At 42.4% G+C, this 18,247-nt stretch overlaps 1 protein-coding gene across 1 annotated transcript in view; it reads left to right on the top strand.

The window, feature by feature from the left end:
• The window catches only part of DPP6 (dipeptidyl peptidase like 6), a 398,654-nt gene that overhangs the window by 137,336 nt on the left and 243,071 nt on the right, over positions 1-18,247 (top strand). The window lies entirely within an intron of this gene.

Raw genomic sequence — 18,247 nt, 5'->3', positions numbered from 1 at the left:
GAACAACAGCTCATGACAATGGTGGCATGATGGGAAGAAGCCTCGACAGAGTGGGTGGATCATGAAGGTCCCAGTCCTAGCCGATCTTGTCTGACTGACTGCCTTTGGACAGATCATCCACTGATCATGCTATAACCAGCTGGCCCTAGTAGAAAAGTGAAGTATTTCAATAGTCAATTTCAGGAGTCAGTGTAGCATAATATTTCTTTTTTCTGAAACCAGATGATATCTGTCAGTTCTATTTCACTTTATTTCAAGAGATTGTAGAGCCCTTCCAGAAAGGCCCTGGAATTGGAAGATCAAGTGACATGCTTGCAGTATTCAAGTCACTGTTGACTTCTGCATCTTTAAGCTGATGAAATACACTGCATTTTTAAAAGCTCTTTTTTTCTTTTTGTAAAAAAGAGAACAGAAATTGATCAATTTAAAAGGTTGATTTTGGGATTATATTGGCTAGGCTATCTACTAGTTTAGGAATGAAAATAATCTTGTTTTTCCCAAAGTATAATTCCTTGTTCTATATTAATGCTATTCCCTCAAAATGGCCCAAAGAAGCAGGTAATGTGTATAGATTTCAAATAGTATTTTAGCTATTATGTAATGCAATTAACTTGTTAACCACAGATTACGATAAACACGTTTAACTGATGAGTATCAAAGGGAGACAGGAGTAAGAGAGCTTGTCAAGAACTGACTTTGGCAGATGGACATCTGTTACACACTCAGTCAACATGAAAAGATGAAATTCATCTTTCTTCAAAGACTGTCATTCCTAAACTGGGAGAAAATGCAATTTAACCAAAGATCAGAGAAGACCGAAGTGTTTAGGGCTCACATGACTGAATCTTTAGGGGGCGACTTTTAAGTACTCCAAGAGTCTGTGAATTCAGAGCCTCTGGAAAGCAAATCCATCCAATTATTCCATGACAAGGAAGATTGCACTTTCATGTAGAATATATGCCATCACCTTCTCTGGAAAACAAAAAAGTTACTCAGTGCTCCCTGGCAATTAAAAACATTTGTAACCTAGTCAACGATCCAGGATAAAGTAGAGATGTCTGCTTTTCCAGTCACCCTGCATCATGCCAGTTCCCCCTAATGGGTGGCATCTCCAACCTGGGAAAAGGTAGAGCTATTTCTTCAAAATGTCATTGGAACATATCTCCTTACCTGTCCTGGTCAGACCATGCTGCTGCAGAAGAGAAGGGGTATTGAGAAGTCTGGCTGAGTGCTTGTCTTTGAGTCTCTTCATAGTAGTCAAGAAATTATGTTATGAGTCAACAACCTGTCCTTCTCTATTCTATTTGCCACGTCTTTACTGACCAACTCATGATTATCAGGAAGCATCATAGCTAATGCCTCACCACCCACATATGCGAATAGGTCAGACACCAAAACAGAGTCAAGGCAGTATAGCCTTGCCTTCTAGTAAGAGCTTACAATGTAACGAAAATGAATTCACAGTTACAAGAGGAAGAGGTATGTGTGAGTGTGCCTGTGTATGTGCCTGTGTGTATATAAGTACATTTTATAATTATTCATAGGCTTGGAAGCAAGATGAAGCTTCAGCTTACTTGTGTATACATTCAGCTCCTTCTCTATCTGAAGCCACAGCTACTTCTTGGATAATGGACTTCACATTCATCTCATCCTCCCTTAAGAACAAAAGTGGCACAAGTGATTATAGAAATCGTCATATTTAATATCTGAGAATAGAAAGAATAAAATGAAGACAAAAATAGACGCCAATTCTCTGAGGAAGCTTCTCGGCCTATCCTTTGAGGCTTCCCTAACTCATCATGCAAACTTCTATCACATATGTTTTCTTGCAATGAATCGGCATGTCTCTCTTCTTGCTTAAATGGTCTTGTAATTCAGTCAACCCTTTTCATCTCTGCCTTCTGAGTGCCTAGCATTGTGCCTAGTGCTCAGTAAATATTTGTTGATGTAAAGAAATGAATACACACATTGACTAATTAATTTCTTCTTGTGGTCCTCTAAGGAGACCTGGTGGCATAGTGGTTACACATTGGGTTACTAATGCAAGATCAGCACTTCAAACCCACCAGCTTCTCCCCAAGAGAAAAATGAGACTTTCTGCTCCCATAAAGATTCACAGCCTCAGAAACCCAAAAGTGCAGTGTACTTTGTCCGATAGAGTGGCTGTGAGTCACCGGCAGTGAGTTTTATTTTTGTTTCTTTTTAATGATGATCTTACATCATAGACATAAAAAAATAACTAGATGACATGACATAGCCAGAATCCATGACTCTATTCTAGGAGAGTACAGAAGATGAGAGAGTTTTGTCTTTCTTTTGGCTTCAAAGAAATGAATCTCTAGTAATTCAAAATATTTGGGATTAGTAGCAAAAATACTAATCCACTTAAGATTTTATGAATGTCTGAGTTCATTTGGACTTGAGGATTGTACAATGCAGTCCTTGTACTCAGTGGCATAGACACTGTAGTTTACTGTCAACAGAGCATCCTATATTTCAGAACAAAGGTGGGCAAATCTGTGCAATAAGAGGCCAGATAAGAAATACGTTAGGCTTTGCAGGCCGTGCAGTCTGTGCTGTAAATGTCCAATGTCATTGTTGTAGTGTAAAAGCAGCCACCGCGTGTAAACAAATGGACATATGTTATGCGTTGAGTTGTGGCTCACCAAGATATGTGTTATAAATCCTAATCTCTATGCCTGTGGCCAAAACCCCCTTTGGGAAGGGGTTGTCTTTGTTACGTTAATGAGGCCGACATTGTCTAGGATGAGTCTTCAGTCAGTCTCTTCAGAATATAAAAAGCCAAGGAAACAAACAGAGATGGGAAAATATAGATGCCAAGCCACCTGGAGGTCTCTACCAAACCAACCAGACACCACCATTGAGTCAATGAGGGACACATCGCGAGTCCCTGTGCGTTTCTGAAACTGAAACTGTTTACGGAAATAGAAAGTCCAGTCTTTCTCCCAAGGAGCTACAGGTGGTTTCAAACTGCTGACCATGCAGATCCCAGACCAACTCAAAACCAATATACCACCAATAGTCCCCAGAGATCTCCCTGGGGAGATCTCCCCAGAACCAGGAAACAGCTCAACAGACAAAGGTCTTTGCCCCCCAGAGCTGACAGAACAAGAATGCTTTCCCTATAGCCATCTCCCTGAATCCAGGCTTCTAGTTACCTAAACTGGGGGGCGGGGGTGGAGGGAGGGGGAGGGGAAGTGTTTGTCAAAGCCATCTACATGTGGCATTTCTGGTTTGTGGCACTAGATGACTATGACAGTGCAGGTGGAATCCAGTAAAGCTTTATTTACTGGTTGTTAGCTGGTGGTTAGCCTCTGGGTCAGAGTGCACCCTCCCCTGTGTTAGCAGATGGTGTGCTAATCTCTTGGTAATCCTCCTGAAGGGAAGCGCTAGCCCCTGGAACCATGGGGATTATAGCAAGCATCGCATGGAAGGCTGCCTGCTGCAGAGGAAAGCGGCAGGCTCTCCTGAGGAGGCCTTGCAAACACGGCCTTGTTAAGTGGTGGCAAGCAACAAATCCCTCGTTGCCCGTTTTAGTCTAAAAAGTAAACATTGCTCCCTAAAGGAAACCTACTCCAATTAGAATGAGTCAGATTGAAATGAGTCATTCTCCTTGGGGAGCAGAGTACCCAGCTGCAGTGAAAGTTCACCACAGAGCTTCCCAAGCATTATAACTTTCCTTATGCTGAGTGATTTCAGCAATGCATTTGGCTCGGTAACCCTGAGAAGTCACCAGAGGGTGATGATGTACAGCACCATGAGTGAGTTAAAGGTGTTTTTGTCAAATGTGCTATGTGGCTTTTTCCTTATAGAGGAGATTTTTATTAGGTTTTCAGATCATATCGTAGGCAATAAAGTCTGCTGAGTGGATGAATTATCATTAAAGGCAAGTGAGAAACTAAAGCAGGGGAAAGGCCTCCTTCTGCCCGAGAGCTGGCAGTTCGCAGCGGTCGCTCACCGTGGTGGAGAACCACACAGTTGCTAAGATGCTGACTGAGGACACAGAACCCCAGTGTCTACTGACCCGAAAAGCAGAGAAATGAATGCAACATAATGATATTGCATGTAAAACAATTAACACATTTTCTTCCCCTGCTCCCAGTTGGTAACGGTCAATTGTATGTCGTGACTTACAATCACATTCAAAGAACTGTGGTCACAAACCGGTCCCTGCAGGCTATCTTTCTACATGTTTGTGCTCTTCAGATGGATCTCGAGAACTCTTCCGTGTTTCTTTTCTCAGATGTTCTGTGAAGGCCTATATGCGTTCATCTACTTGTTTAAGGGAGGGTTTGTCAACTGGCCTGTTGCTAGCTGTGATAGAAGAAGCCCTGGCTCATATCAACGTGATGCACATGGGAACAAAAGGCTGCCTAGCCCTGCAGCATCCTCATGCTAAGTGCCGTACTCCAATCCATCCTTACCTTCCTTCCTGGAGCTGTCATCTCCCAACACAGAGTATCAGACAATATTTGGTAGGCCCCATAGAATTTTCATTGGGACATTTTTACAAGAAGACTACCACACCTTTTTCATAGTCTTTCTTAGCCTAGGAGATTTGCTAAAACCCATTCGTCAGAGGTGACCCGGTTGTTGTTGGAGATACCAATGGCTTAGCTTCCAGCATATGTATGCCATGATAGAATGACAAACAGACAGGTGGTGGCACTGCTAGCCCAGAATCAGATGAATTTGGCTGATTCAGAAATATCATTTCACTTTCTTATATGTCATCCCTGCTAGAGTCATTGGAAAGATAATAAACTTTGATAGGTACTCTTATGATAGGTACTCAGAGATAAAACTTATTAGATGTGCCCCAGAAGGATGTGCCCCCAGGGGGAGTGGGGGGCTTCAGATATTTGTGGAGATGTTCTATTATCTTGTCATTCCATTTCCCTAAAAACATTCAGACGCCTCCTCAGAAGAAGCTTCGAGGATGCGCGTGAGTTTGTTACATAATAGTGTTTTTCTTCAGACCCAAGTATGATGGGAAATTTTGGCAAATAGGAATGCACAGCACTACGTGGCATTGGAAATTCAGCACTGGAGTCTTGGCTGCAATCTGAAGATCAGAGTCAGAGAGAACCGGTGTTTCTTTGGTTGACTTGTTTGCATGATGGTGATAAATGACCAGCTTCAAAAGGGATATTTAATAAGCCCAGTAGGAAATCTTTAATGCATAGACAAATTCAGAATATTAAGAAACGAAGACCAAATAGAGTAGCTGTGGAGAAAGGCTTCAGGGTCAGGGGCTGGAGCAGTTCTGGGGAGATGATGTTCCTGCAAAGAGACCTGTTGGGGTGGTGTGGGGATGGTGGTGGTAAAAGTGATGGAGGACAACTAAAGGATTTTTATACACTGTAGATTGAAGAGCGCTGAGTGACTTCTGACCCTGGAGACAGGAGAATGAAATTAGATCTGCATCCCAAACAGGGTAGATGCTACGGTAGATACCCGGAGGCTAGATACTCAGACGCACCACACTCACCTTAAAGATAGGGCTTATTAGACCCTCCAGTTATTTCCTAAGGGAATCCAAATGCTTTCACCCAATGGCTAGACAATGAATTTGTCAGAATGATTTAACAGGGAGAGGCCTGGAATTGGATTTCAATCACTTTTGCCCTTTTTTCCATCAGTGCAAAAGAGCTTGTGAAGGACCCAGGGACTGGGCAACCTGGCCACCCACCAAGCTCCCCAGCCCATCGAGCTCTCTGGGGTGACAGATATGATCGACACTGACTGTGGCTGGTCAGGAGCTAACTGTGAAGGGCCCCAAAGCTGATTCGTTTGGCATCTGCACAGTGTATTCTTCACTCATCTGTGCTGTTTCAGTCAACGTTGTCTCAGCCACTCACTGTGCTCTGAACACTGCGAGATTCTGGAGCACCGGATCCAAAAGACCGGCGCGCTCCCTTTTCTTGTGCCTGGACTTTCTCCTGGAGCTTACATGTCGCAGTCATGCCTACTTGACCTTAGAGCCTTATTTCTTCATGATGCCACATTCTCAGGCAGCTGCCAGCTCAGGCCACGTGACTTGTCCATCTCCCACTGTTATGCAGGGCTGCATAGGATGGGGCTTGGCTTGTGTGTGTTCTTTTTCTTAAGACTTCCATTCAAGAGTCTTGATAAAGTCATGGTGCCAGACACAAAGCTGTCCCGAAAGCCCTCACTCACCTCTCTGGGTAGCCCCTGCTCAGTTCTCCCATGGGGTAGTGTCTGCCAGGCCCACTCAGCTCCAAGCTCTAGATCTGGATACCATCTTGGATTCCCAGAGGACACGCCCAGCTACATGTGTGGATAATCCTCTTCGATCACAACATCCACCGGACTTTCTCTCTAGAATCCAGGAGCCTCCACACCCAAACCTCTTCCACCTCTTCCTCTGTTCTTAGCTCTTGCGGCATGTTCGCACGAGCCCTGGCCATTTTTATATCTCCGTAATCATTTCCCTTTCTTCGATCTGTGGCCTATCATCTGTGACCTTCAAGTGCCTGAGTGTATCCTAAAGAAACGCGCCTTCAAAGTCAACTTCTTATGAGTTATCTTATTGCTGTATTCCCACATTTGCCCTTTCAGTTGAAGGAGAGCTATTTTCCTTCCTCATCTGTCATCAGCAAAAGAGAGGTAGGGCTTTATATTGCCTGTCCCAGTAGCATCCACCATTGATTCAATTTATCTTCCCTCCTTCCAAGATGATGTTTGGCCACATTTATGAGTCAATGAAAGAATCAGAAAAACTCCCGCCCAAGTGTTTGGTACTCACCTTATAACATGGATTTCTGCTTGGAAATACAGAACTTTAAAAAAAATGGCCTATTAAAGTTATAAAAAATGCATGCTACCAAAATGTCAATGATTCAACATAAGTCACTGGATGAATGACATTCTTAAAATGCCAGAATACAGTTTTAAAAGGCTTAAAGGGAGAGCTCAATGAGAGTTCTGGGAGATGCATTTGCAGCTCTTCAGTGTCACATCTGCAGAAGGGCGACTGGCATAGGGAGTGATCGGTCCAGTAAAATAGCCACTTGGAGTGAGAAGAGACAGCACAGCACAGAGCCAGGACAGAGGACTTGGGTCTCCAGTGAGGAGCGAGACAATAGGGCTTCATTTAGAAACTTCATCAGGGTGCCCAGGCCCACCCCATCATTTCCAGCGTCTCAAGGGTCTCAATTTGAATCTAAGCAGGGAAAGCAAGTTTATGTTGCTTAGTTTTTTCCTCTTTGAGGTTTGTTATAAACACAAATTTTGGAGGCAAAGTAGTTAGCAGAGATACCAAATAACCACAGTTCTAGAACTAAGATGTTTGAGCAATTATGACTGGGGCCATGTTCTTCCACCTACAAGCCCTCTTCAGATAGAGCGAATTCAAAACATCAGTGCAAATTCATAATTGTCTAATCTTGGTTCACATCTTGGTTCTGTTGCCTCCTACTCCTGAGAGCTCAATGGCATCACTTAATCTCTCAAAGCCACAGTTTCCTCCTTCATAACAGGTGGGTGATAATGCCAACATATAGGCAAGTCCCTGAAGATTAAGTTAACATATGGACGGTGAACAGCATAAAACCCAGTAGAAAAAGAAGTGTCCTGGAAGCGAAGTCTGTTCTTGTGATTGCTGTTATATATATTTTTTCAGCTTAACCCAAAATTTAGAAAAGAAGAAGAAAAATAAAAATTTCAATCAAAGATAAAACTTAATCTAAGTAAAAGTTTGGTCTCAATCAGAAGATGCTTTAGGAAATGGGATATAACCCGTAAGTGTGGTGGACCTACAGAGGCCTCAGTGACAAGGAAATCAGCTGGTCTGCTCTCACTCAGAATAGACTACCTGTATTTCCTCGTGTATTAGCTCTTCTCCAAGCCTTAAGGGAATAAGGCTGCTGCTCAGAGACCCTATCCATCACTCTCTGTTCCTCTGCACCTTTAGCAGAAGGTCCTCGACAGGGTGGGTTGACACCGTGGCTGCAACAATGGCTCCAACATAAGAACCACTGTGAGGATGGCACAGGGCCAAGCAGTGTTTCCTCCTCTTGTACATGAGGTCATGATGGCCCGATGGCCCCTAACAGAGACAACTACTGTGCAAGTGTCTATCTTTGGCAAAGGCCGTTATTGGATGACGGCAAGTCCTACCCTGATATCACCCTAGTTTAATCCCCGAACAGAGCAAAAGCTCATGCCCATTCTGCGCCCTGCTCCCGGCCCTCCAATTAATCAGGTCGCCCATCAGGGAAACCACTCCCTTGTGAATCTGGTTAACTATCCGGTCAGCCGTTAATTTTTCTCTCTGCTTGCTGGGTAGAATCTGGGAGCCCTTTCAAAGTGACTTTCCCAAGGGCAGCATTGCTCACCGGGTTCTAAGTCACAAAGTGGGCAGGGAGCATTTCCTTGAAGTTGACAAATCCAATGAGGGCAGCAAGATTGATTTTACCAGCAAGAGGAGACTACTTAATGAAATGTCGTATACATGCAGAAGACCAGATGAAAGTGACATCCCATTAATAACTTATAAAAGCATCTAATCAGTTTGGGTTAATTTGGTATTCATTGTAAAAACATTCATCATGAGCACTGAAGTCCACGACAGTAGCTATGAAATTAATATCCCAGAGATGGAAATCGTCTTATGTATCCATAAGTAATGGATGGAGCCAGTTTAGTGGGTGATTTACTAGCTCTGCCAAGGGTACCCTTTGCATTTAACATCATTTGTTATTACTTCATGACTCTGTAGGGACTAAAATGCTTTCATAGTCACTTGCACTCAAATAAATAAACTGGGTTTTTGGTAATTAGTGGATGGGGTAGTTAGTAGAGCTACCTAATGACCATAGTTATAGAACTAGGATGATTGTGAAATTATTTTCTTCCACCAATAGGCTTTGGTAGATAGGGAAATTTCAAGTCATAAACACAAATTCACCATTGTGTCATTATGAAGGACGTGAAGGAAGTGATGTAAATAGCAAATCACGATTCAAGAGAGGGCGCTTTTTGTTCTTTTAAAAAAAAAAAGAGGAAAAAGAAAAAAAAAAGAAAACTTTGGTTATGTTGTATGAATATGGGAAGGTGCACTAAGAGAAAATTTATTCTTAAAACAAAATAAACAAGTAATGAAAGTCATAAAAATATGCCTACATATTAGCCCAGAAAAATCCCTCTGCTGAGAACAGAACTTGAAGAAAATGTTCAACAGAAGCCAACAACTAGGTAAAGAAACACATTCTTAACGTTGTTAGCCATGATGGTTTTTAAAAACGAAAGTGTCTATAGTACAGCAATCTGGCAAATATGGCTTGTTTCCTGTGTAAGAAATATGAGGCAGTAAGAGCTGAACAGAACATTTTGAAGCACAGCTCAAGAAAATAAAGTTTTATAGTGAGAGATGAAAAGTACTGGAGCTAGAAAGGCAAAAAGGAAGAACGTGCTGAGCATGCATGTATCAACCAGCGAAACCATCCATGCCTCCACTTGTAACATTAAAAGATTTTATGGGCAAAATATTGAGTGATGCAGGAACCAATAAAAGATGAAGAAAAGACAGCACAGAGTCCCTGGACCAAAAAGAACTGGTCCACATTCAACCGTTTCAAGAGCTAGCAGGTGATCCAGAACCAATGACCATGAAGGGGAACGTCCTAGTGGCACTGCAGGCATCTGCACAAAACAAGGCTCTAGGAAGCGAACGAAACCCGATCGAAATGTGTCACAGCGGATGAAGGATGTCTTCCTAGGGGAATAAAACTTTAAAGAAGTCAGTCCTTGCCTTTAAGGAGATTGCTGTGCCTCTAATTCTGTTGATTTCAAAGTTTAGGCCAAATATCCTTTTCTTCTTGTATCTGTTACAAATGCTTATGAAATATTTTCAAGATTCCCTTAGTTTATTTTTATTGCGGTAAATAAATTTAAAACGCACGGAAATGTGTAATCACACGATAATGAAATCTTGGAAGCACCTTCGTGTGTGGGGGGGCAGGGGGTGTGTGACAAAACATTTGCCATTTCAAAACTTCTCTATGTACAGTTCAGTCACAATAGTAATTATGTTCAGCGTTTTGTACAGCCAGTACCACTTTTAAGCTAAAGGGGAGAAAAAATTTAATGTGGGTTTTGGGTTGAAAATAAGACATATTCTAATTGCTCATATAGGCCTGAGAGGATAAACCATGTTCTCAGCCTCTTGGGAGAGATTCTTTAATACAATTGGGATGGAAACAGTGTAGTATTTCTTACGAAGAATCTTATTTGCAAGGCAGCCTCATAACAGCCTTGGCAATATTAGATTAGAGGATTTCGGGATAATCTTTCAAATAGAATTTAGCAGCAGGGCTGGAGTTCTACATCAGGGAAGAGTGTATTTAATGACAGAGTCTTTAGATAATGAAACAAGGCAGTTATGAATTAAAATAACCTTTTTAGACATTAGGGTTGGGAGAGGGAGAGCACAGTTACATTTGCAACCGTGAGCAAACCCATCATTCCCCATTATGTGGCGAGAGCTGTTCTGGATGGTTGGCGGTCTCTTCCAGTAGCTGGGGGAGCTATCGGCCCTGTGTGCACTGCTGGAAAGGCTCCATGCTGCACGGCAGAGCTAGACTACTTGGTGGGGTTCTCCAGTTTGGGTGGAGGAAACATATCTTTACAATAATTCCTAAAATGTTTCACGATTGGAAAATGTCAAAGTAATGCTTCCATTTTCTCATCTGTGTAGAAGAACCGTGACCTTTTCTTCTCAAGCCGGTTAGCTGTAATAGTGTCAGCCCCACTTATTATCGCAGTTAATCTTAGGCTTCTTTGTTTTATTATTCAACTATTTCACTTCTGAATGACTTTATTTCCCAGGCCATAGCTAAGCTGTTCAAGGACAAAGAATGCTTTTCATTCCCTTTGACGTGATCTTTTCAGTATTTTCCATAGTCCATTGCTTGGTACTGGGTGGGGCGCCAATTCCCAGCAAATAAATACATGCTAAATGATGGCAGCGGAAGGGAGAGTACCAGGGAATGTCAGCGACATGGACCTAAGTTCCAAAATTCATGGAAATTGGAGAAACTCACTGTTACTTAGGCACCTAAAATATTTAAGCTTTAAGAAATTCTCTAGAACCCCGATGCACAGTGGGTTAAGCATTTGAGTGCTAACAACAAAGAAAAAAGGTCCATAGTTCAAACCCACCTGCTGCTCCTCAGGAGATCGAGGAGGCAGTCCGCGTCCATAAAGATGGATCACTTCAGAAACTCATAAGGTCCCTGCGAGTCAAATGGATAACATATCAGTGTGTTTGGTTTGGGCTGAAGGTGTTAAAGTAACTGTGCAGTTTAGATTGCAAACAATGATAATAAGGGTCATAATAAAAAAGGTTGGGTTTGGGGGGGGGGCAGTTATTTTGGTTTTTTTGAAGCAAAGCTTTTTACACACACACACACACACACATTTAATGATTATTTTCAAGTATTTATAATTACTCAGAAATCCCAGAGGGTCATATACAGGTAAGCTCCAAAGTGTTGGCAGTTCAAACCCATCCAGGCCTGTGTAGCTGCTTTTGGAGGTGACAGCTTTGAGAACCCTAAGGCACAGTTCTAGACATGACTAGACAGAAGACGATTAACAGAACAACAATAATTTCCTGAGTCAGGGCCACAAAAGGTTGTACAGAAGGGTTCCTATATACCCTATTTTTAATATACAGTTTTATTGACAAGATTGTTCACATATCATACACTCACATAGTTCAGTCAAATGAGTCTCCCCACATCTCTCCAACCTCCCATTCCATTCCTCCTATAAGCTTCTAATCCAGTTACAGTCTCTGTAACTTCACCCATCCTGGTCTTCATAAACTAGAAAACATACCCACAAAAGACCAACAGTAAGGAAAAAAGAAGCCTGAGGGGAAACCCCAATCAAGATAAAAGCTGGAAGTATTAATAACTAGAACATATTTAAAATGGGTCAACAGGCAGATCAAATGATCAGGTATCCAATTTTAACCTAATTACATCTGCCATGATCAAATGTACAATATTCTCTGTCAGATAACAAGGCCATTCATATCCTCAACTGTGGTCAAAGGAGATTCATCAGAGAGCCTTAATCCTTGTAAGGATTCTGCAAATAGATTTTGGGTTCACACAATCATCCATTGCCTTCTGCAAATGAGGAGAACACATTTTTTTCAAGAGAGACAGGAAGAATCCTTTAGAAATAGGCGTTTAGGACCCTTATTTGTTCTTCTACAAACTTTAATAGTGAAAACCCATCTTTGTTTTAAGATCTTTCATAGGTTACCATATAGATGTATGCATACATACACACGCACACACATAAAACACTTTACTATGATGAGTCCAGGAGTTAAGTTTACAGAGCAAATTAATTCTCCACTCAACAATTCATACACACTTTGATTCATGACATCAATTGCAATCCCCGTAGTATAACAGCACACATCACTCTTCCTGTATTTTCTAGTTCAGGTCTTCCTTAGTCTTCCTTCCTCCCTCCCTTCCTCACTTCTTCCCTCCCTCCCTCCCTCCCTTCCTTCCTAGTATTGTCTCTGGACAAACGCTGCCTTTGGAACCCCCTTCCGTCCCTGGGCCAAAGAATGGGGAACCCCCTGAAGGCAACGGGCCCCCCGGAAGCCTCCCCAACGGGCCGAAAAAAGTGAACCCCAAGGAAGAAGTCAGTTCCAGGCCTAAAGGGGGACTCAAGGCCATCATCTTGGGAGCTCCACTAGTTTTCTGCAGACCATTAAGCCTGGTCTTTGTGTGTGTGATTTTTGAGTTTTGTTCCACATTCCCCCACTACTTCATCTAGGAACTTGTACTGTGATCCCTTCCAGAGTGGTCAGCAGTGGTAGCCAGGCACCTTCCAGATGTAGTCTCAGGGATATGGAGCCTGCCATCGGTCATGGTTGTCCACGTCTGTGAGGCTTTATTATTTTCCTTCTCGGAGTCCTGAGAAACACAGGTGTCTTACTATGGTGGATAAATGATTGAAGTCAGCATGGATAATCCATAAGTCCATTTAAACAGCTGTCCAGGCTTATTTTATTTTAGGCTGTGCTTCTTTTTATGGATATCATGTCTAAAATCTAGTCCAGTTAGTTCTACTTTACGGGACAATTAGCAAATTAGTGAATTGATTTTTCTGTTTGTTCTTCAATTTGGAAATTGAATCATTTTTCTGAATGGTTTTTCAGTTTTACTATAATGGCCACTAACAGGTGAAATGATGTTTTAATTTCCTCAATGAGCCCTGTTTAATCACTGTGAATTGCATGTAGGGCCTGGTCCAGGTAGACAGCCATTGCTCACACACTGGCCCAGCGCCATACCTCCAGCCTAGATCTCCCTCGAGATCCCCCAATTGTAATGCCTGCTACCTGCCTGCCTGCACCGGGGCTCCTCAGCACCACCTCCAGCTTGCCTTTCCCATAAACGGTTTTTGCCATTAATTGTTTTTATTTTCAAAACCTTCTGTGGCACTTACAATTTCAACTACTCAAAGAAGGCAGCTAGCTCACTTGAATTGTCCCCATCAGCAACCTGACATGCTTAACACTTCCACTGGACTCATTCCCTGGATGAACCAAGTCCTATGACTTGAACCCTCTGACTATTATTAAAATCCATACTGTTCTTCCCATTCCCATCCAGCCTCCCTCACCTTATACTCCCAAGTCCCATCTTAGCTGTGTGCCCCGACTCTGCCACACCACCGCCAGCTTCTCCAGGCTGTAGCTGAGGGTTCCTCCAAAATATAAATATGATTACATCGAATTTAATATGTTCGATTTCTCTATGGGTCTTTTATTGTCATTAAGATAAAGCCCAAACGCATGCAAGCTGCTTGTGATGTTCTCACTGCCCTTCCAGCTCCACTCCACCTCTGCCAGGTTTACGTCCACCTTAGGGATCTACATCCCGTTCTCCGATGTCCCCTCCTCTCCAAGACCTTCTCACTACAGACTCTTTGGACTCGCTCATTCTTCAGTCCAGAACACACTCGTACTCACCCTTACCCGCCCCCTCCTTCAGTTTGTTAAGTCTCTTTACCTTTCACATCTCAGCAAAAGGGTCTTCTGACTGTGTCTTTGGCATTATGACCTTTATCAACTCTATCGTTATTCCATGCTAACTATTTTTCTTCCCCAGCAGACCACAAGCTCATTAGAACTGGTGCCTTCCCCGATTCACTACGACCAGGGCAAATCATAGAGCATTGCTCCTGGGGTCCTAGTACATACATGCACAGATTTAATCCAAACAAAAATGTGTTTACACATGTTTCTGTGGTCCACAGATGATTGCAGACAAGTTCCCTTAGTAATATATTTGTCTTAGTCTCGTTGTTGTTGTTGTTGTTGTTGTTGGGTGCCATCGAGCCAATCCCAACTCATAGCAACCCTATGTGAAACAGCAGAAACACTGCCCGGTCCTGTGTCAGGCTCACAGTAGTTCCTATGCTTGAGTCCATCAATGAAATCATTGGGTCCATCTCTCTTGGCAAAAATCTTCCTCTTGTTTACTGCCCTACTACTTTACTGAACATGCTGGCGTTCTCCAGTACCTAGTCTCTGCTGACAACTTGTCCAAAGTATGGGAGACAAAGTCTCACCGTTCTTGTATCTCAGGAGCATCTGACTGTACTTCTTCCAGGCCAGGTTTGTTTGTTCTATTGGAGTTCATGGTGCGTTCAATATTCTTCACCAACACCATAATTTATATGCATAAATGCATCACTTCTTATTCAATGTCCAACGTTCTTGTGCATATGAGATGATTGAAATTACCATGGTTTGTGTCTGATGCACCTTAGTCCTCAAAGAAGCATCTTTGCTTCTCAGCACTTTAAAGAGGTCTGTGCATCAGATTTACCTAATTCAATCCCTCTCACTAGGGTGCTTAAAAAAAAGGGTCCATTCAGGACAGTGGCTTCTGAAAGGATCTTATGGGCTAAAATCAAGGCAAAGAGGTCACCTCAGAAGGTTGTGTGATTGTGTTTTGAGATCCTAAAGGGAGTACTTCTGATAGATTTTCTTGAAGGACACAGGATGATTGTGGTAGTTACATAATCTGTTGTCAATTTGAGACTTACAAGTGAAGGGGTGGAATTTAGCATGTCAATCAGGTCAGAGCTTGATGACCTCATTTGGAGGTGATAAGGAGAGAAATAGCTAGCTCACTGGAGATGGGTCACACGCTCACTCCCTGGGAGACATTGCAGCTGACAAGACACATGAAGCTACACTAGTGCCCTGAGCTGGGGGAGCCATGTTGAGACCCACGCCAGTGCTGAGATGCTTACATTGCCACTGGATCCACTAGACTTTCCACCCACTGGCCTGTGATCTTCCTGCATTTGACACCATTGCATGTGTTGTGTGAGTCTGAAGAGGAATTAATAGATTGGTATCAGACATATGGGCTAATAAAAGACTTATGGACTTGATCTGGACTGGGCTGGGATGTTTTCTCAATATTCAATTGCTCTTGTATATAAAGCTCTTTCTTATAAACATATTCGTGTCTATGAATTGGTTTCTCTAGTCTATCCAGACCAACATAATGATCATGGACATTGAATAGGAAGAAAAAATTTTTTAAGTTGAAAATAGTATTGCTGAGCCGAGAGCTTCATTTTTCGCTTCCTGAGCAGCTGGTGGGTTTGAATCACCAACTCTGTGATTAGCAGCCCGAAGCTTACAGAAAGTTATGAAAGTTATGTGATGCCGGGGGGACTCCAATTGGATAATCTTCACAGATTTTCTCGAAGGACCCGGGAACATCAAAGGGGCTTGTTATGAAGTAGTTTGAAGGAAATTGAAGACTGTGTCGTTGAGAAAAGAAAGTTGTGGTAAGGAAGATTTTTACACTGTAACAATGAACCTACTCCTTTTTCACTGGTAGCAAGGGTTCTATAAGTTTTTCCCTGGGAAATTTTACCCCGTCCACCTGAAAACCCTGCTAAGATTTCTTTTGGTGCCCAAACGCAAAAACATGGTGTGAGTGCCTCAGGATGACAAAACTGTTGTTCTGACCTGGTGTCTGGAGAAGAGTGAAGAATTCTTCAGGGATGGAAACACCAGCTTCGAAGTGTATAGACCTAGATGGAAGACAGGTCAAGAATCAGCGGCTTCATTCACATGTTGATACTGTATTTTAATAAAGTTTTTATGATTTTGTAGCAATACTTGAGAGTTAAACCCCCATATATTCTCAACTCCTAATATAGGAAGGGGCTTCTAAAAGTTTGTATGCTTGGGAGAAGTCTACTTGGTAGAACCTTGGCCAGCATAATTGGCTAAGATCTGGACTTCCAATGGAGAGGTTGGTGGTTCAGACCCACGCAGAGATACTTCGGAAGGAAGACCTAGTGCACTGCTTCCAGAAGATCACAACAACCTACTCAGTATATTGCGGCTCACCACAAGTAGAGAACCACTCCAAGGTAACAAGCAATAACGGTATCCCGTTAACTAGTTGTGAGCATTTAATATGTGTTTGAGGACTGAGTGTATGACTCCAGGGATCATGCATATTATTTACCTAAAAGAAAAATCAGTGACCCTTTCCACATAAACGCTAACGAGTCACTAGCCTGGCTGTAGATGTCAGCTTCCATCTGAGCTCATAACTTGTCATTAGCTGCCATTGAGTTGCCCCCAGCAGCTACAGGAGCAGGTGTTAGGATTCACAGTTTTCATTGGTTGTTTTTTCATAAGTAGTTCACCAGACCTTTCTTCCTAGTCTATCTTAGCCTGGAAACTCCAGTGAAACCTGTTCTGTGTCCTAGAAACATGGAAGACCTCACTGGTTGATGGGTGGTCACTGCACTAGAGGTGCATTGGCCAAGAATCCAGCTGACATGTCCTCCATGGAAGACAAGAATTCTGCCACTAAGCTATTAAGTGCCCCAAGGGATGTGCCTCATTTAAATATTAACCTTGTTCAAATAAATCAATTATACATGGGATCCTGTTTTAACTCATGTTCAGCCAAAGTTCAGTAGCCCTCATAATAGAAAATAACATTATAGTTGCATGTTATTTAATTAAGCTAATTTTCTCTGTAGCTATTCAAGCTCATATTTTTTAAAAATAACTGAGAGATGTGAAGATTTCATAGAACTGGAGATGTTAAATGTCTTCTGATATCAGGGCTATTTTTAATAAATCAAGTCCCCAAAGGAAAAGGTTTAGGGTGGACATGCTGAGAGACTTCAATCTTTTAAATTTCCTCTGTAATGCTGCTCTTGCTCTGCAGGATTCATTGACTGCAGTATCTCCTACCAAAGTCTCAACATAATAAAAGAATAAATTAATCAGTTGATGGAAAAGTACAATATCTATTATAGCTCATTGAAGCAGAATAGAGCCTTATGATAGCATAGCTCATTGTTATGTCTGGTTCGTGATCTCCCATCTCAGCGAGCTCAGATCTCCCATCCCAGCAAGCTCAGATCTCCAACAGTAAATCTGTGCAATAACAGAAGCAGCCTGTCAAGCGGCCCTGCATACTGCCTTTCACCTCCCGGGTCATAAAGATATGTGCCAATGTGTGTGTAATTTCCCAGTGAGTTGGAGGAGCCTGTAAATCCTTTCTACCAATAACCCTAAAATGTTATTGGCCAACGGTTCAACAGCCTGGCACATTTCTATAGAAATAAAAGGGTTATGGTGGTAGAAGAGTGTTTAGGCTAATGGTTCTTACCCAGTTGTACTTCAGCTTAAAAAAAGAGTACCAGTGACTTGGCTCCATGTCTAGACATTCTGGTTCAATTGGACTGGTTTGGGGCCTTTGAAACCATCTATTTTAAAGTTTCCCCAGAGCTCTTGATGAACAGACAGGTTTGGAAAAGGCTCATTTAGATGCTTAGACACAGGGCATCTCTCAAACACTGAAGCTTCATGATCAATTTCAACATCGTGGCAAAACAAGGACAATAAAGGGTTTTCATCATCAGCCTATAACAAGAGAATGTGTGACACATGAATTTTTCAATCATTAAAACACCCCCCACTCAAACTTTTACTTCAAATAGACAGCTATACAAAGCAATTGATGTGCTCGACTGCAGTTTCAACGCACCTGGAGGTGGCTGCAAAGAAAAGCCTAGAGATCTACTTCCAGAGCAATCAGTCTTTGAAAGCCATGCAGAGTACAGTCATACTCCGACTCATATCCTGCCCAGAGGATTGGAATCTACTTCA

This window comes from Echinops telfairi, unplaced genomic scaffold (assembly GCF_000313985.2).
Source record: "Echinops telfairi isolate 266 unplaced genomic scaffold, ASM31398v2 ScPeMD7_31;HRSCAF=116, whole genome shotgun sequence".
NCBI classification, from domain to species: Eukaryota; Metazoa; Chordata; class Mammalia; order Afrosoricida; family Tenrecidae; genus Echinops; species Echinops telfairi.
The sequence above is the reverse complement of the archived record's forward strand: the minus strand, read 5'-3'. Positions and strand labels throughout refer to the sequence as shown.